This window comes from Aquarana catesbeiana, linkage group LG04 (assembly GCF_042186555.1).
Source record: "Aquarana catesbeiana isolate 2022-GZ linkage group LG04, ASM4218655v1, whole genome shotgun sequence".
Classification (NCBI taxonomy): Eukaryota; Metazoa; Chordata; class Amphibia; order Anura; family Ranidae; genus Aquarana; species Aquarana catesbeiana.
In genome coordinates, this window is record NC_133327.1 from 61,599,793 (window position 1) to 61,618,207 (window position 18,415).

The 18,415-nt window shown below is 48.3% G+C and overlaps 1 protein-coding gene across 2 annotated transcripts in view; it reads right to left on the reverse strand.

The window, feature by feature from the left end:
* Positions 1-18,415, reverse strand: part of LOC141139296 (adhesion G protein-coupled receptor F5-like) — a 128,915-nt gene that overhangs the window by 47,334 nt on the left and 63,166 nt on the right. The gene's annotated exons all lie outside the window — the stretch shown is intronic.

Below are 18,415 nucleotides of genomic sequence, written 5' to 3' on the forward strand. Positions count from 1 at the left end.
CCTCTTGAGCCCCTCGGGAAAGAGAGCCCTGACTGATGGGGGCATGGCCAGGGAGTAGTTACACTGAACTTGGTCTAACTCAGGATTGGTACAGGGGGGGGCAAAGGGTTGGGCCTGAGCTCAGGAGTTTGGCACCCCAGGGGATTATGGTCCCTTTCGGACGGAAGCATGGAGTAAAGTGGGTAGAGTACCAGGCTTATAGTGTTGAAAGTTCTGGTTCTTATCCAATTCAGAGCACGTTTTTTGGCACCCCAGGGGATTATGGTCCCTTTCGGATGGAAGCATGGAAGAGCTCGGACCTGACCCTGCGGCTCCAGCCATGGACACGGATCACCTCCTAGCTAAGGTCCGTGAGCTGGCCCTCAGGGGTCAGGCTGACTGGCTCTTTGCCCTCTTATCCCCTGGGGTGCCCTCTCCTGCCCCTTCCCCTGTTCCTCCTCCTGAGTTGGATGGACGCAGGGCCCGCAGACGTGTCCGTCCACCTTCTCGCCTCAGCCCCAGCCCCTCTGCGGCCTCTTACTGCCCCCCTCCTCCTCCCCCTCTCCATTCCTCTCCGGTTCGGGTTCCCAGGGCTCCAGCAGCCAGGAAGCGGGGGTTGGCCGCCCGCTCTCGGCGTGCCCCCCCTCGTCGGTCCCCTTCTCCGGCCATCCGGATCAACGCGCGGCCCCCCCCCGGTGTCCTTGTTCTCGCAGCCCCCGCTCGGCACACCCCCCTCGCCCCCCTCCCCTTCCCAGGGTATGGCGCGAGGCCTGGATGGAGCTGAAGCGCTCCAGCCCACGGCCTCGCGTTATGGAGTACCTGCTTCCGCCCCTGCAGACAGCGGGGGGGCGGCGGGTGTGCGGCCGCTCCGCTCCTCGGCCAGGCTGTCCTCTCGCAGAGCAGCTGGAGGGGGCCGGAGCTGCTCGCCTGCTCCGACGGCTTCTGATCCCTCGGATGGCGGCGTCGGCGGCACCTCGGAACGGGACCGGCTCCCCCTAGCGGCCAGTTCACTCCCTGCGCCTAGCCAGGCAGGAGTATTTGAACTGGCCGTGTACCAAACACAGGATGCATGTGCCCAGCACCCCTCTGCGCCCGGAAGGGCGGGGGGTGATCTGGCCGGCACTCACAGGGGAACATATGGGTGCGGGCTGCCTCATCCTGCGCCCTCCTGGGCGGGGTCGCAGCTGGCCCATGACTCGTATGGCCAGGGCGCTTTGCTGAACATGGCCCTTTCAGCACCCGGCTGGGTGGGGGGTAATTCATCCCGAGACAGGCATCATACCGTCGCTGCCAGGTCGCAAGGTCCCTCTGCGCCCTCATGGGCGGGGTCCTCGGTGACTTCTGGGCCATCAGGAGCGGGTGTATCACAGTGCAGGACTCCCTTTGCTCCCGGATGGGTGGGGGACAGGTCCCAGACCCAGGCAGCGCCACGCCATGTAACATCCCGGATGGGATGTGCCCCCTCTGCGCCCAGCAGGGCGGGTACAGGTTTTTCGGCCTTCGCGGATACCATCCCCCCCGTACTCTCGGCCGCCCTCCTGCGCCCGGACGGGCGGAGGTCTCGCGAACCCCCCCTACAGTCACCGGGGTTTAACCCCCCCTACGTGGTCAACATGGCGGGTAACGCCAGTCTCCCTGCGCCCGGCTGGGCGGGAGATTCCGGATCCGGGCTGGCGACAGCTTCCGCCCCGGATCAGCCGGCCAGAGTCCATAGATACTCCTGTACCTGCACAGTTGCTCCCCTCGGCCAAGGGGACCCTTCAGTGTCGGTGGCGGGACCCCCGCCTTTGGATCTCTCCGTCGGCCGAGACGGCCCTAACGTACACGGCCCCGTTGCTCCTCACGGTGCTGGCCGCTCCAGTCTGCAGTCTTCCGGAGTCACATGGGACACCGCCTCGCCTGTTGATCGCCCGTCATCGGTGATGCCCCCAAAGATCAGTGAGTATGATTGTGAATTGATTTGGGGGAGGTCAGTTGATGATTCCGTATCGGGCCCCGAAGACCGCATATCGTCGGTGGTTAGGTCGGTTCTCTCCAGTATGGGTGTTTCGGGTGTGGCGACAAATCCTTCCCCTCCTTCCGGAGGGGCCTTGTGGGCTGTAGCTCCCACGGGCGCCCACATACCGGAGGAGACGAAGGAAAAAATATGGCGACGGGAATTCGTTGATTTCCTCGCTCTAGTTCCGTCGGACAGGGAAACGGTTGACAAATCCCGGCGGGTAGACATTACTACACAGGGCGAGAAAGTCAAACAGCTTCCTAGAATGTTTGGGAACTGGCTGCAGGGTTTCTGTGCCTACGCGGGAGTGCTCTGCAAGCGCTGCCCAGAGTTGGCGACTTCCTTGTTCTGCTACCTGGACCTTATCTGGGGGGCGTACAAGGTTTATGGGGGTCAGTGTTGGTTCCAGTATGACACCCAGTTTCGGCAGAAGATGGCGGCGCGCAAAGAGCTTCGCTTCGACTGTCAGGATGGTAGCCTGTGGTTGTTGCTAATGTGCCCTCACAGGCCATCGTCCTTTCAGTCCGCGGTCGGCGCTCCCCAATCCGGAGCGTCGGCCGTCTCCAAAAAAGGTGTCTGTTGGCTTTTCAACGAAAGCCACTGTAAATGGTACTCCGCCTGTCGCTTCAGGCACGAGTGCTCTAGCTGTGGGGGTGCACACCCCGCCAGCCGGTGCTTCAGGAAGGGAAAACAGACACTTCCCAGAGTGGGAGCCAAGACCGACCTTCCTAAGCCGGAGGATGCCGGTGAACGTCCTAGGGATGCTTCCCTGGCTAGACCGGTACCCCCTTCATAGGGAGGCCCTGATCCTAAAGGATGGCCTGGATCAAGGTTTCTGGATACCGTTTTCCCCGTCGGACGCTCCTACCATGTCGGCAAATTTAAAATCGGCTGTGGAATTTGAATCCGTAGTGGCCAAAAAGCTCCAGAAGGAGCTGGAACTGGGGCGCATGGCGGGCCTCTTTGATCTCCCCCCATTCCACAACCTGCGGGTGTCCCCACTCGGCGTGGTCCCAAAAAAGGCGAGTGGTAAATTTAGTTTAATTCATCACTTATCCTACCCTTCTGGCTCCTCTGTCAACGACGGAATTGATCGCGAGGAATCGCGGGTGCATTATGCGTCATTTGATAAGGCTCTTCACCTCGTCAGGGCAGCAGGGCGTTCCGCTCTTTTGGCAAAAGCAGACATTGAGTCCGCTTTTCGCCTTCTCCCGGTTCACCCGGACTGTTTCCATCTCCTGGGTTGCTACTTTCAGGGAAGCTATTTCTTCGATATGTGCCTGCCTATGGGTTGCGCCATTTTGTGTTATTTCTTTGAGTTATTCAGTAGCTTCCTTGAGTGGGTAGTCACCCGGGAGGCTGGGTCTCAGTCTCTGCTGCACTACTTGGATGAATTCCTTTTTGTGGGCCCCGCGGACAGTGGGCAGTGTCAATGCTTGCTCTCTGTTTTTCAAGATGTTTGTTGGCGTTTCGCCGTCCCACTGTCCATGGACAAGACTGAGGGTCCGGTAACGGTATTATCTTTTTTGGGAATTGAGATTGACACAGTGGCCATGGCCTTTTGCCTGCCGAGGGAGAAGCTGACTAAGCTTCTATCCTTGGTTCGTTTGGCGAAAGGGTCCAAAAAACTGCAGCTGAAACAGCTACAATCTCTGCTGGGACACCTAGTATTCGCTTGCAGGGTCATACGCATGGGGAGGGCTTTCTGCAGGCGCCTGTCTTGGGCCACGAAGGGCGTTACGGCCCCTCACCACTACATTCGGATCACCAACCCCATGCGGGCTGATTTGGATATTTGGCTAACCTTTTTGCAATCCTACAACGGACAGTCTTGTTGGTTGCAGGAGGAGGTACCGAACTCACAGCTGGAGTTGTACACTGATGCGGCAGGCTCCTGTGGTTTCGGCGTGTCGGGTTCCACTGTCTCTTCGGCCATGTCCGCACTATCTTTTTGGTTTCAACTCCTGGGGTGGGGGGATGTCACAAAAGCCTTTCCAGTACGTCGGATATTGAGGGGCTGGAAACACATCACACATCTTCCAGATTCCAGGCGCCCCATTTCCCTTCAGATCTTATCGGATGTTTTGGCTATGTTGCCGGAGGTGTGCTCATCCGAGTTCGAGACTTTGCTTTTTCGAGTAGCTTTTTCATGGGCGTTTTTTGGGGCTTTGCAATTAGTTGCAAAATCCAGGTCGTCCCCTGGGGGTATTTGGTCGGAGAATGTTTCTTTGTTGGAGCGCAGTGTCACCATTTTCTTGCGCTCCTCAAAGACTGACAGTTTTGGCAGGGGCAGCCGAGTGGTGCTGCACCACTGTGGCGGCCCATTTTGCCCAGTGTCTCTGGCCTTTCCTTTTCTTTCCGCGCGCCCCCCATCCCCCACGTTTTTTGTGCACGCTGACTCCTCCTCGTTGAGTCGTTTTCAATTCTTGAAGGTTTTTTGTTTTTGCCTCGAGGCCTTAGGCCTACCCGCGGGCGATTTTTCGACTCATTCATTTCGCATAGGCACTGCCACCGCCGCTTCTGGCTTAGGGTTTTCCGATACGGAACTTCCGCTGTTGGGTAGATGGGAGTCGTCTCGTTTTTCGCTGTATGTTCGCCCTCACCTTGTGTGTTAATTTCAGGTTTCCCCCCGGCTCAAGTATGGATACTGTGATTTCTTTATCTTCTGGGCGGCTCGTCGTGCAGAGATCCGAAATTATGGGAGAAATTTGGGACTCTCATCAGACGTGGCAAGGATCCGCTGGCTGGGTCTGCTCGGGCTGCATTGGCATCAGGTACTGTCGGAATGTTGGCAGCTGCGTACCCGTGTGTCCGGTCACATTGTCCTCGGTTCACGCCGGCGGGAATGATGTAGGTTACACCCGGTCCGTGGATCTAATTGCTGCCATAAAGGGCGATATTGCTCAGTGCCTTGCAATGTTTACCAGTGTGACTTTCGTCTGGTCAGAAATTTTCCCTCGATCAATTTGGGCAAGAGAAGTCCCTGGACCCTGTTTGGAAAATTTTCGCAGGAAGGTCAACGCCCAAGTGTCCAAATTTGTTCGGAGGATTGGGGTGGTCGTCGTCCGTCACAAAGATTTGGAGGGAAACAACACTGACTTGTTGAGGAGGGATGGTGTTCATCTCAACGAAATTGGCATGGACATTTTTAACCTGGGACTTCAGAGGGGGGTGGAACAGGCGCTGGCTGCGGTGGGGCGCCCGTCAGTAGATCACTGACTGGCTGGTGGCGGTTTTGGTGACCTTGCCAGCAAATATGGAACCCCTTTTTATGCCCGGATGGTAATTGGGAGATTGACGGCCGGTCCGGCACTTATGGTAAGGACAGGCACCTCCTTCATCTCCCTTTTACATTTGTAGTTGAGTGCTCACAGTGCAACTGTGACTGGCACGGTCTAAAAGAGTTAATGTTAATTTTGAGTTAAATAAAGCTGTGGCCTTGCCCTTTCCAACGTTAATGGTTGTATGTGGTTTTTATTGGATGGGAAGAAGGGGTAAGGTACGCTAAGCGGTATGGTTGGGACCTGGGCTTATTGCACCTCAGCAGTCAAGACTGATAATCTGCAATATATACAATTTATGTTCATGTGTTGCAAATTACCATAAAGGGCAACTCCACTTTTGTGGGCAAAAAATAGCAAATAAAAAAATAATATAGCGTATACAATTGCGACTCAAGTCATATTGTAATTGAATGTTATTAAAAAGTACCTTTCCTTTTTAATCTGCAGCCACTGTAAATTTCTGAAAATGCAATGCAATATGGCTACCTGGAGGTTTCTGTACATAGAATGTGTACTGAATATTCCCCAGAAACATAATTTTCTGCTTGTGTGATTGGCTCACCAATTTTCCCAGAAGTCTACACTAAGATACAAGTCAGATTTCAGGCATCCCCTGCAACAAAAATGTCATTTTTGGTGAGATACTTCTGTAGCGCTGGCCCCGTGGGGTTGCTACGTGTTACAACATCCACACAATTCACCCTGCTCCCAGACATCCATTAGACACACTTCTCAGTCAATGAACAGTCTCTTGCTTGTTTTTTGTTGTTTTTATTAGGGGATCGAACTTGGTTGGGGAAAAGGTACATGGAAAAGGTACATGGGATGCCCATATGATGAGTAGTAGAATTAGTAGAATAGAAGTAGCTGCATCACACTTCTCAGCAGAATAAAAGTAACTGCGCATATACTTCTTATAGAACTAACTTGACTGTCCTTTCCTTAGCACACTTCCTCCAGCACACTACTTAGGAGCACTTACTTCTCTATCCAACTTTAGTGTCCTGTCACACCATCAGCACATGACTAGGCCTCAATTCTGAATAAGTCTTCATGTCCTTTCTTGATTTGCAAATCCTGCCTGCCCTCCTGGCTGCAGCGACTTGACACATAACTCTCACAGTCTCTCCCTCTGGCTCTACATCCAGCTCCCCTGGATCCCTCCTGGATGACTTTACTCTGGACGTGCTGACCAACTGTCTTTTCCAGCTCCTGTTCCCAGGACACCGGCTCAGGAGAAGCTCTGTCCCAGCTCCCGAGCCCCCGCCTGAGGTCCCCCCCCCAGAAATGGGGTTCCCTCAGACATGACAGTCTAACACTTCATCATCCAGCTCACCCAGCCGACAACTCCAACTTCAACAGGCTGACCACAGGTATATTGTAGGAGGCCTGCCCCCTGCCAATCCTAGTTGGGGATTGGTCATGGCCATAGCTCCCAACTGTCCCTGATTTTGAGGGACTGTCCCTGATTTGAAGCATTGTCCCTCTGTCCCTTATTCCTCCTCATTTGTCCCTCATTTGGGTCTGATCTATATAGTTGTATATAAAATGCACTTTTTATCTTTCAAAAAGTTTTTCCCAGTGCTAAACCTTTCATCCAATTTAAATTGCTGCATTTGTAAATTTCAAAAGTCAGTGTAAAGGAATAGTAGTGGTAAAAAAAAAGCACTCATGGTTTTAACAAATCTTTTTTTTTTATGTTGTATAATTCTTCTTTAACCACTTCAGCCCCGGACCATTATGCTGCATAAGGACCAGAGGACTTTTTCCAATTTGGCACTGCGTCGCTTTAACTGCTAATTGCGCGGTCATGCAATGCTGTACCCAAACGAAATTTGTGTCCTTTTCTTCCCACAAATAGAGCTTTCTTTTGATGGTATTTGATTTATTTTTGGCGCTATAAATGGAAAAAAGACCGAAAATTTTGAAAAAAAATGATATTTTCTACTTTTTGTTATAAAAAAAATCCAATAAACTCAATTTTATTCATACATTTAGACCAAAATGTATTTGGCCACATGTCTTTAGTAAAAAAAATGTCAATAAGCGTATATTTATTGGTTTGCGCAAAAGTTATAGCGTCTACAAACTAGGGTACATTTTCTGGAATTTACGCAGCTTTTAGTTTATGACTGCCTATGTCATTTCTTGAGGTGCTAAAATGGCAGGGCGGTACAAAACCCCCTCAAATGACCCCATTTTGGAAAGTAGACACTCCAAGGAAATTGCTGAGAGGCATGTTGAGCCCATTGAATATTAATTTTTTTTGTCCCAAGTGATTGAATAATGACAAAAAAAAAAAAAATTACAAAAAGTTGTCACTAAATGATATATTGCTCACACAGGCCATGGGAATATGTGGAATTGTACCCCAAAATATATTCAGCTGCTTCACCTGAGTACGGAGATACCACATGTGTGGGACTTTTTGGGAGCCTAGCCGCGTATGGGGCCCCAAAAACGAATCACCGCCTTCAGGATTTCTAAGGGCGTAAATTTTTGATTTTACTCCTCACTACCTATCACAGTTTTGAAGGTCATAAAATGCCCAGATGGCACAACCCCCCCCCAAATGACCCCATTTTGGAAAGTAGACACACCAAGCTATTTGCTGAGAGGCATGTTGAGTCCATGGAATATTTTATATTTTGAGACAAGTTGCGGGAAAGTGACAATTTTTTTTTTTTTTTTTGCACAAAGTTGTCACTAAATGATATATTGCTCACACAGGCCATGGGCATATGTGGAATTGCACCCCAAAATACGTTTAGCTGCTTCTCCTGAGTATGGGGATACCACATTTGTGGGAATTTTTAGGAGCCTAGCCGTGTACGGGGCCCCGAAAACCAATCACCGCCTTCAGGATTTCTAAGGGTGTAAATTTTTGTTTTCACTCTTCACTGCCTATCACAGTTTCGGAGGCCATGGAATGCCCAGATGGCACAAAACCCCCCCAAATGACCCCATTTTGGAAAGTAGACACCCCAAGCTATTTGCTGAGAGGCATGGTGAGTATTTTGCAGCTCTCATTTGTTTTTGAAAATGAAGAAAGACAAGAAAAAAACTTTGTGACAAAAAGTGGGGTCTGCAAAATACTCACTATACCTCTCAGCAAATAGCTTGGGGGGGGGGGGGGTTGAACTGTCCTGGCATTTTATGCACAACATTTAGAAACTTATGTCACACATCACCCACTCTTCTAACCACTTGAAGACAAAGCCCCTTCTGACACTTTTTGTTTACATGAAAAAATTATTTTTTTTTGCAAGAAAAGTACTTTGAACCTCCAAACATTATATATTTTTTTAAAGCAAATGCCCTACAGATTAAAATGGTGGGTGTTTCATTTTTTTTTCACACAGTATTTGCGCAGCGATTTTTCAAACGCATTTTTTGGGGAAAAAACACACTTTTTTAAATTTTAATGCACTAAAACACACTATATTGCCAAAATGTTTAATGAAATAAAAAAGATGATCTTAGGCCGAGTACATGAATACCAAACATGACATGCTTTAAAATTGCGCACAAACGTGCAGTGACAACAAAATAAATACATTTTTAAAAGCCTTTAAAAGCCTTTACAGGTTACCACTTTAGATTTGCTAAACTTACTGCCCCTGATCTGACCTTCGCGGTGATACCTCACATGCATGGTGCAATTGCTGTTTACATTTGACGCCAGACCGACGCTTGCGTTCGCCTTAGCGTGAGAGCAGGGGGGGACAGGGGTGCTTTTTTTTTTTTTTTTTTTTTTCTTTATTATTTTTTTGCTTTTTTATCTTATTTTTAAACTGTTCCTTTCATTTTTTTTTTTTAATCATTTTTAATGTTATCTCAGGGAAAATAGCAATAGGTAGTGACAGGTACTCTGTTTTGAAAAAATTGGGGTCTATTAGACCCTGGATCTCTCTTCTGCCCTCAAAGCATCTGACCACACCAAGATCGGTGTGATAAAATGCTTTCCCAATTTCCCAATGGCGCTGTTTATATCCGGCGAAATCTAAGTCATAAAATGCTCGTAGCTTCCGGTTTCTTAGGCCACAGAGATGTTTGGAGCCACTCTGGTCTCTGATCAGCTCTATCGTCAGCTGGCTGAATCACCGGCTGCATTCTCAGGTTCCCTGTTGAGACAGGAGAACCAGAGAAAAACACGGAAGACGGTGGGGGGGGGGTTGGGCATTCCCTCCCACTGCTTGTAAAAGCAGTCTAAAGGCTAATTAGCCGCTAGGATTGCTTTTACATGAAAGCCGACCGCTGGCTGAAAAGAATGATACCAAGATGATACCTAAACCTGCAGGCATCATTCTGGTATAACCACTCAAAGTCGTGAATGGCGTACCTGAAGACAAAAAAAATGGTTAACAATAAAGCACAGTAAACGGTAAAGTATAAAAAATTGCATATCTGAAAAGCAAACATGATAAAACATAATAACAATAAAACATTGCAGAATAGAATACAGTAAAAAAGAGCAGAACAATATAGAGAGAATAGAGAGAGAGAGAACAATAAAACGACAACTATTTATATATTTTTTTGTGTTTTTTGTTTTTTTACTCTGTTTTTGTAACTGTAACTTTTATAATGGTAACCGGTTCCAGGTTCGGGTCTCTCAAAATGCGATGGCATCTTGGGAGACCCTGTGAAAGTGTGCCTAGTCTGTGCAATGCTGTACCCTATGCTAATACTCAACTAGTGCATGGTAGCGTTCAAAACATTCACCAATGCAAAGATCAGGATTGTCAGGACAGGAGGGACAATAATAGCGGGTGTCACGCCTATATCCGCGCTTGCTGCAGACACAACATCTTTTTTGGGGGGTTCGTTGGGTAGGGGTACTCGGGAGGACATAAAGAAAATGCCTCTCATGTAGCCGACTGCATTTGGTTGGGGATGTGAATGGGGGAAGTACGGGCGCTGCAGAAGTGGTGGGTTCCCAATTAGGATTGGCGAATGCAGCAGGAAGGGCATTATGGGCACGACGGCCTGTGTTTGTCTTCTTGGTGGCAGCGGGACACTACTTGTGCTTGCCACCTCACCAGCTTGAACTGCACTTATGGGACTCGCCACGTCACCAAGTTTTACTGCAGTGCTGGTTTGACTACGACCGGGGTGTACTAGGCCGCTGGTGTTTGCCAGTTCACCAAAACACTACCAAAAAAACTGTTAGCGATCGCAGGGATCAGGCCTGACTCTGCGAACGCTGCAGTTATGCGTTTAGTGTTTTGTAAGTGTCAGTGATCGATCGATACTGCACTTGGGTGGGCAGGGCTGGGACGGGTGGAGGGGCAAAATGCAGGTGCTAGCAGGTATCTGGGCTGATCCCGCTAACACTGCGTTTTTGGGAACCCTAAACTGCTGGGGACTCTAGTATAGATCTGATCGGATCAGATATTGATGCGTTCAGATACTATACCACTAAGGGAGGCGTATGCTGTGTGCGTGGGTGTTAGCGGTACTGGTGCTAATCTGACGCTGCCTGGGGCGACGCATATCACCGCCGGGCGATCAGGGGGCTAAACCTTTATTAGGTAATAAACGGCGGGTGCCCTGACACAAAATAAACGAACTAACCAGCGTCACCCGTAACGGTTTTACGGTGATCAGTGGTGAAAGGGTTAACTAGGGGGCAATCAAGGGATTAAAACATTTATTAGATAGTATATGGGGGTCCCTGTCGCTATAAAATGCTGACGGCGAACCTATATATTTACCTCCCTAACTAGCGTCACCAGTGACACTAATACAGTGATCAGGGCAGCACAGTGGTGTAGTGGTTAGCACATTCACCTAGCAGGAATAGGGTCGCTGGTTCAAATCCCGATCACGACACCTATGCCTGCGTGGGTTTCCTCCGAGTACTGCGGTTTCCTCCCACACTCCAAAGACATGCTGGTAGGTAATTAGACCCTGTCGAAAAATTGGCCAAATATGTGTATGTTGTATGTGTATGTGTTTGTAAGCGTGTCAGGACCCCATGGGGCAAAGGACCGTGCTATACTGCAGATGGACACCGGCAGCAAAAAAGCGCATAGGTAGCGCTATACAAGTTACTCATTCATTCATTCATTCATTCAGAAAAATGATCGCTTAGCGACACTGGTGACGGGGGGGTGATCAAGGGGTTAAAACTTTATTAGGGGGGTACCCTAGACCTAAAGGGGGCTAATACTAACTGCCCTACCACTTCTAACTGTCACAAACTGACACCATGCAGTAATCAGAAAAAAAAAAACTGCTTGGTGTCAGTGTGACAGGAGGGGGAGGGGCGATCGGGGGTGTAAAGTGTGCCTGGCATGTTCTACTGTGTGTGTGTGTTTGTGCACTCACTCAGATGTCTTCTCTCCTCGGCGCCGGAACGGCCAGGCCGAGGAGAGATGACATCACATCCTCTGCCTCTTTGTACTACACAGAGTCAGGGGAAGATCCTCATTGGCTGGGAGCGATCGCGAGGGGGGGCCACGATCGGATGGCCTCCCCCTCATCTCTGATCGCTGCCAGACCAACGGCGACCGCCTCAGGCACCGGGGGGGGGGCCCCACCCGTGGGAAGGCAATCACGTACCAGGTACGTGATTTTGCCTGCCCGTGCCATTCTGCTGAAGTACATCAGCGTGAGGCGGTCGTCAAGTGGTTAAGAGGCGTGGCAGAGGGTGTGTTCTATGCCTACATATATTTGCTGATAGGTTTCCCTCATTCCCATCTCAAAAGGTTGGGAGGTATACAGGGCTCCCACATGCACCCCATGTCACTCCAGCTCTCTGCCCTACCCCTTTTCCAGAACCTTTTCCCTGGAAACAGAGGAGGCACCCAAGAGCTGAAGTACATGTCAGTCACCTACTGATAAACTAAACCACTCCCCTGCCCCCAGATCAAAACAAACAGGCCTAGCTCACAGCATAGGCCTGCCTAAATTTACCTGCGCTGGCACCTTACACAAAACCTACACCTAGCACCAACTTACCTAGGGTAGAGGGTGCTACACTTCCAATAGGAAAACACGTCTAAAGGGATGCAGGCCCAGCAGCCTTCTTCATGAGAGCCTTGCAGGTGCACAGCTGATTAATAATTATAAAACCACTCCTATTAGACTCTCTTTCCCACATGGACACAGACAAACACAAAGGGATTTCTTCAGAATAACAAAAGGTTGGAATCTGCAACACTGTTTGTTAAAATCCTTGTAATGTATATAGATAACCCAGAGGGTAATGGATTTTTCTCAACAAAAGTGGAGTTACACTTTAAAGAAAATCCCAAGCAAGCACTTTTTAGAGTTGATTTAGTAAAACTGGAGAGAGCAAAAACTGGTGCAGTTCTGCATTGTAGCCAATCAGCTTCTAACTTCAGCTTGTTCAAATTAAACCTTGACAAAAAATAACCTGGAAGCTGATTGGTTTCTATACAGATCTGCACCAGATCTCACTCTATCCAGTTTTAGTAAATCAACCCCTTTGTGTCTAAAACGATAGCATGCTACTATCAGTATAGATAAAAGCTACAGACCTTTCTATGAAAATAGTTATATGTTGTAGGTATCTTTCATTTCTAAGGCCCCTTTCACACTTGTCCGACTTGTCCTGCGACTTGGGACTGCAAAGTCGCACCAACTTCAAAGTAGTCCCTGTACTACTTTGGTCTGACTTTGATGCGAGTTGAGGTCCATAGACCTCAAGTTTACAGAGGCATTCCCTGAAATCACAGCAAAATCGTGGTCGCCAAATTGCGGTAAGATCATGCGACTTTCACATTGTGGCAGTGTGAAAGGGGCCTAAAGCTCGTCATACACATGGCAATGACTTTCATTGACTTCAAAGAGATGGGATTGAAAATGCTCCCAATGAACCTGAACCTGAAACCAGATTGCTTTGCAAATAAATGCCTTTTTTCTTCAAAATGTTTTAAAAAAACAGTATAGCAGCTGTCAAGTGATTGCCCAGTTTCAACTTTATAATGCATTGAATTCTGAATGTCTATTGCATTGCTAGGGGGGTCGATTGCCTTATTTTTGCCAATTACATTCAATCATTTTTGCGTTTTCTGGCAGATCGAAAGTGGTTGAATATGACTTACGTGTATGGCTTGCTTATATCTGAGTGCTCTTAACCAGTTCCAATTTACATACAAATGATTCAGCGGATTTAGTCAATATGCCAACAGTGGAAAGTGGGTAAAATTGTAGAAGACATACCACTATAAGTTTATTTTTGACTTTTTTAAACCCGACCTCTCTTTGGAGTTCATTCTTTATATTGATCAGCCACAACATCATGACCATCCACCATAACCCTTTGATGCATGGACTCCACTAGACCTCTGAAGGTATGCTGTGGTATCTGGCACCAAGCTGTCAGTAGCAGATGCTTTAAGTCCTGCAAGTTGCGAGGTGGGGCTACCATGGATTGGACTTGTTTTTGTAGCACATCCCACAGATGTTCAATTTGATTGAGATTTGGAGAATTTAGAGGCCAAGTCAACAGTTCAAACTTGTTGCTGTCTTCCTCAAACCATTCTTGTATTCATTAGACCAGGCCACCTTCTTTCACTGCTCTGTGGTCCAGTTCTGATGCTCACAGGGCCATTGGCTGTGGACACGGGTCAGCATGGGCTCCCTGACAGGTCTGCATTAACACAGCCCCAAAAGCAACAAACTGCGTTGCATTGTGTGTTCTGACATCTTACTATCAGAACCAACATTAACTTTTTCAGCATTTTGAGCTACAGTAGCTGTTCTATTGGATCGGACTACACAGACCAGCCTTTGCTTCTGGTGTGCATCAATGAGCAATGGCCCATGACCCTGTCACCAGTTCACCAGTTTTCCTTCCTTGGATCACTTTTGGTAGGGCCTGATCAATGCAGCCCAGGACCATCCCACAAGAGCTGAAGTTTTGGGTATGCTCTGACCTAATTGTCTAGCCATAACAATTTGGACCTTGTCAAAGTTGCTCAAATACTTACGCTTGCCCATTTTGCTTTCAATACATCAACTTCCGGGACAACGTGTTCACTTGCAGCCCAATACATCCTACCCACTTTCCGGTCCCATTATCACAAGAAAATCAAATCAATGTTATTTACTTGGATTGTTATGGCGGATCGGTGTATATAGCTTTGGAGAATCTGCTAGGGTTTGGTGAGAAGGTTGCTATCTGACCTGTGAATTCTCCTTATGCCGAGTACACATGGTCGTACTTGCCAACGGGCTAAGCTCCGTCTGCATTTCTGACGGAAAGATTTAGAACATGTTCTATATCTAATTCCGTCGGAAATGTCGACAGAAAAAGTCCGATGGGGCATACACACGGTCAGAATGTCCGACCAAAAGCTCCCATCGGACTTTTTCTGTCGGGAATCCCGACCGTGTGTACGCGGCATTAGAGTTCCCCATAAGCTCTGACATCTGCAATATTTTACAAGGAACTGTGAAGGAATGTGATGTAGATAATAATAATAATAATCTGAAAATGTCTATTTTCTTATGTGTGTACATATTTTTCTCCTTACTCATTATATAAGTATACAGATTAGCTCTGTTCCTATATTTTCTCAAAATGGCGGGTACCCCCTACATCCCACACATCAGAAGAACGCGGAACTAAAGATAAAACCAAGGACAGCCAAACCTCGTTATGAAGATTCTCCATCTTCTTTTCTATCTTAACCAATGAGATGTACCTATTAGACTAACATAGCAATGACGTATTTTTGTGTATAAAACATTAGCACCGCCTTGAATAAATTAGAAGTGTAAGAAGTAACGGTGCTGAGCGTGTCTCAGAGTGTTTACTTTTATATGCATGCATATCCACACTTTCCAATTAGAGACAGCAGCAGATAACCTTGAGCTCGATTGGAGCTCTTAATCATTTCCATAACAGATGGTGCCGAAATCCGGGACCTCAGGCTACAGTCGAAGCCATACCGCGATAAGCATTCGAGCGTTAATTGAAAGATGAGAGGGGGTTTGCGCAGCCCTAACAGTACCGGTAAGTCTTCTTTATATTCTTACCACTGTACGACTTTCTTATCTTTCGGTTGACCGCTGGATTCTGTCGGTATGCTGAGACTGTCTTAGAGGCAGGTATTTCCTCGCCTGAGGTTGTTTTAACGAACCTGCCGATGGGTTTCTGCTGTCTGTATTTGTTCACTGTCTGCCATTCTTTGGGCTACGAAACTCAGCAGTCTAAAAGTGCTACATGTGTCTTCTCATCTCCAGACGAGCTGTCGGCCTCTGGAGTGAGATGGGTTATTGTGGCAGTCGGTTATAGGACGGGTTACTCATGGGTTTGTTGGACCTTTGAGGGAAATCTCAGCTGCTGGAGCCCCCCAGTCTGAAAGCGTTACAGATGTCTCACCCCCAGATGAGCTGTCGGCCTCTGGGAGTAACTGTAATGACGACCTTTAACTGGGTTTAAGGGGAGCTGTCTGCCCCTGAGGTTACCTTAGCCTGCTGAAATTTTGCAGTTCGAAGAGTGGCAGGTGTAATGTCCTGTCGTGAGTGTATTTGTGGTTTACTGTTTGCTATACACGAGAGGGGTTGGGGACTGGTTAAGGTCGGAGGGGGGCTGCCCGGGGGATCTGTTGGGTCGCGGGCCGTTGCTCCTCACTACCCCTGATGTGTTTGTTCTTGTTCTGAGATTAACCGTACATTACAGGGTTATAGCAGACAGTAGCAACTAGAAGCGCAGTCTTATGTGCCCCCACCCAAGGAATTTATTGATAAAGAGCAGTGAGAAAGAATATCAACCCCTTGGTTGTACGTATTCTCCTCTCAAGCCGTTAGCCGAGAAACAGAGAGAGAAAAGAAAGTGATATTGTAAAGAAAGTAATATTGTAAAGAATGTGATATTGTGAAGAGAAGAAGATGTTGAAATAGTTAACAAAGTTGAAAGAAGTGGCGAAAGTTATGTTGCTAAAGAAACAGGGAGAAAAATCCTGTGTGATAAAGAAAATTGGATAAAGGAAGTTAAGAAAGATGGCGATTGTATTATGTATGTGTATCACAGAGTTGATGATACAGTATGTGAAATTACCACGCTATGTTGAACTTGAAACAAAAGGAGGGGAGGGACAGCACTGCCCTCCGTCTAACAACCACTCCTTTCTCACCACCCAAGCACAACCCACTATGACAACTCAGCCCGGCAGCCATCTTAGTGCACCCATGCCTTCACTTTCTACCCAGCCCAGTGCACTTCCTGCCGGCGGCCATCTTGGTACACCCAGTAAGCTTAAACAGCCTGTACCCAGCCCTCCCTGTTTTAAACCAGGATGGTTCGTACCACACATCTGTCTTCCCTAATACGGAAGCATCACATTCCCAGGCCGGATATGTTAATGATGAAGAAGCGTCTGAGTGGGAAGCCCAACAACAGGCAGCAAGGCCACCCACTGATTTAACCCCCAATCCGGCTCCGGACTCACAGTTCCAAGAGGATCTCAAACACATGCTGGCAACCGTAAGGAACAGTGCCTCTTGCCAGCCCCCGCCCCAACAACAGTCTCGGTTACCAGAAGGGGCACCAGTGATGTATGTCGCTTTTACTCCATCACAAGCAGAGGCCTTAGTGACAAGTCTGCCTGACCCAGAGAAGCAGCCAATTCCCTTCTACCACAGGATAGTGCAGATACAAGAAACTTACTCAGCTGCCTGGAGAGACTTGATCAGCCTATGCCAAATCAAAGCAGGACATGTCTTTTGGCCAGTCATGCAGCCGGCCTTCAATGATGCCTGCCTGACAAGTGCCACTTCCTACGCCTCAGGAGTGGAGTTCTGTGCACAACTCCACGACTGGGCAAAGGAGAAGTTGACGGATCAGACCACCACAATCCAAGATATTACCCAAGATAAAGGGGAGTCTGAAGAAGTATCATGCTAGACTAGTACAGGCCTTTGATGATCTGAGTTTCTCCCACTATAAAAAGAGACACACACGTTTCCTGCGTGGGAGTGGATGGGTTTCCCCGCTCCAGTCCATTTGTAGAGCCACTCCAAGTGGGGACATTTCCTGATTTGCGGCGTCCTCTACATGTCCCTTGAATCTACTAGGAGCTGATGTGTCGTCCAGTCTACAGGTCTCAATCAGGACATGCCTGAAGGGGGGATGAAGTTACATACTCCCCTATGTTTAGAAGACTCATCTGCTTTGTGTTTTTTTGCCTCTCCTGATGACACTTAATGAAGCAAAAACTTCAAGTTCAATACTGCAAGAAGTACTTGACAGAATCCCTGCGTGCCTATGGTCCACGGGACCGGAAGACAACGGTCATTTAAATGTGCCACCAGTTTCAGTCAAGCTAAAAGAGGGCGCATCATTGCCCTGGAAACCACAATAACCCCAAGAAGAGAATCCTAAAAAGAGAACCAGGTACCTGCTGTGGATGCCTTTGACTGCAAAGTACCTCACAGAGGTGGACTTTACAAACGCTTTCTTCAGTGTCCACCCTCACCCCTCCTGCTGGTACCTTTTTGCATTCATCCACGGAAAGAAACGGCAACATACCTAAATAGTTGTGCCGCAAGGGGCACAGAACTTTCCAAGCCAGTTTGCAAAAGCTATGGCTATCATCCTTGACACATGACAAGAGGAACACCCGGAAGTGATTCTCTTCCAACATGTTGATGACCTTCTCCTTTGTGCAGCTGACTTACCCCCTGTTAAAGTCACCTCAGAAAGCCTGTTGTGCTATCTTGCCAACCAGGGCTGCAGAGCCTCAAAGCCAAAATGCAGTGGTGCTCAACACCTGTCATTTTCCTTGGACTAATTTCCTAGTGCAGAGCATGGATTCCAGAAGCCTTCCTACTGATGCTCTGCAATCAGACCCTTCCAGATGTCTCCTGAAGAAATATCTAAAGTTTGAAGCCTTTAAGTGCACCACCCCCGGCGCTAGGGCTCCCAGCCTACGATAAAACGCTCAAGCTCTTTGTATCCGAACGTCTGGGACATGCTGCAGGTGTACTCACCCAATCACACGGCATCAGCCTACGCCCCATAGGATATTATTCCTGTCGGCTGGATGCGGTAGCAAGAGGAGGCCTATTGTGTCTGCGAGCTGGCTTTGCTATACAAGCCTTGCTTGACAAAACTTTGAACTTGGTCCTCGGACACTGCCTCGTTCTGCTTACTCCCCATGATGTTGTTGCCATA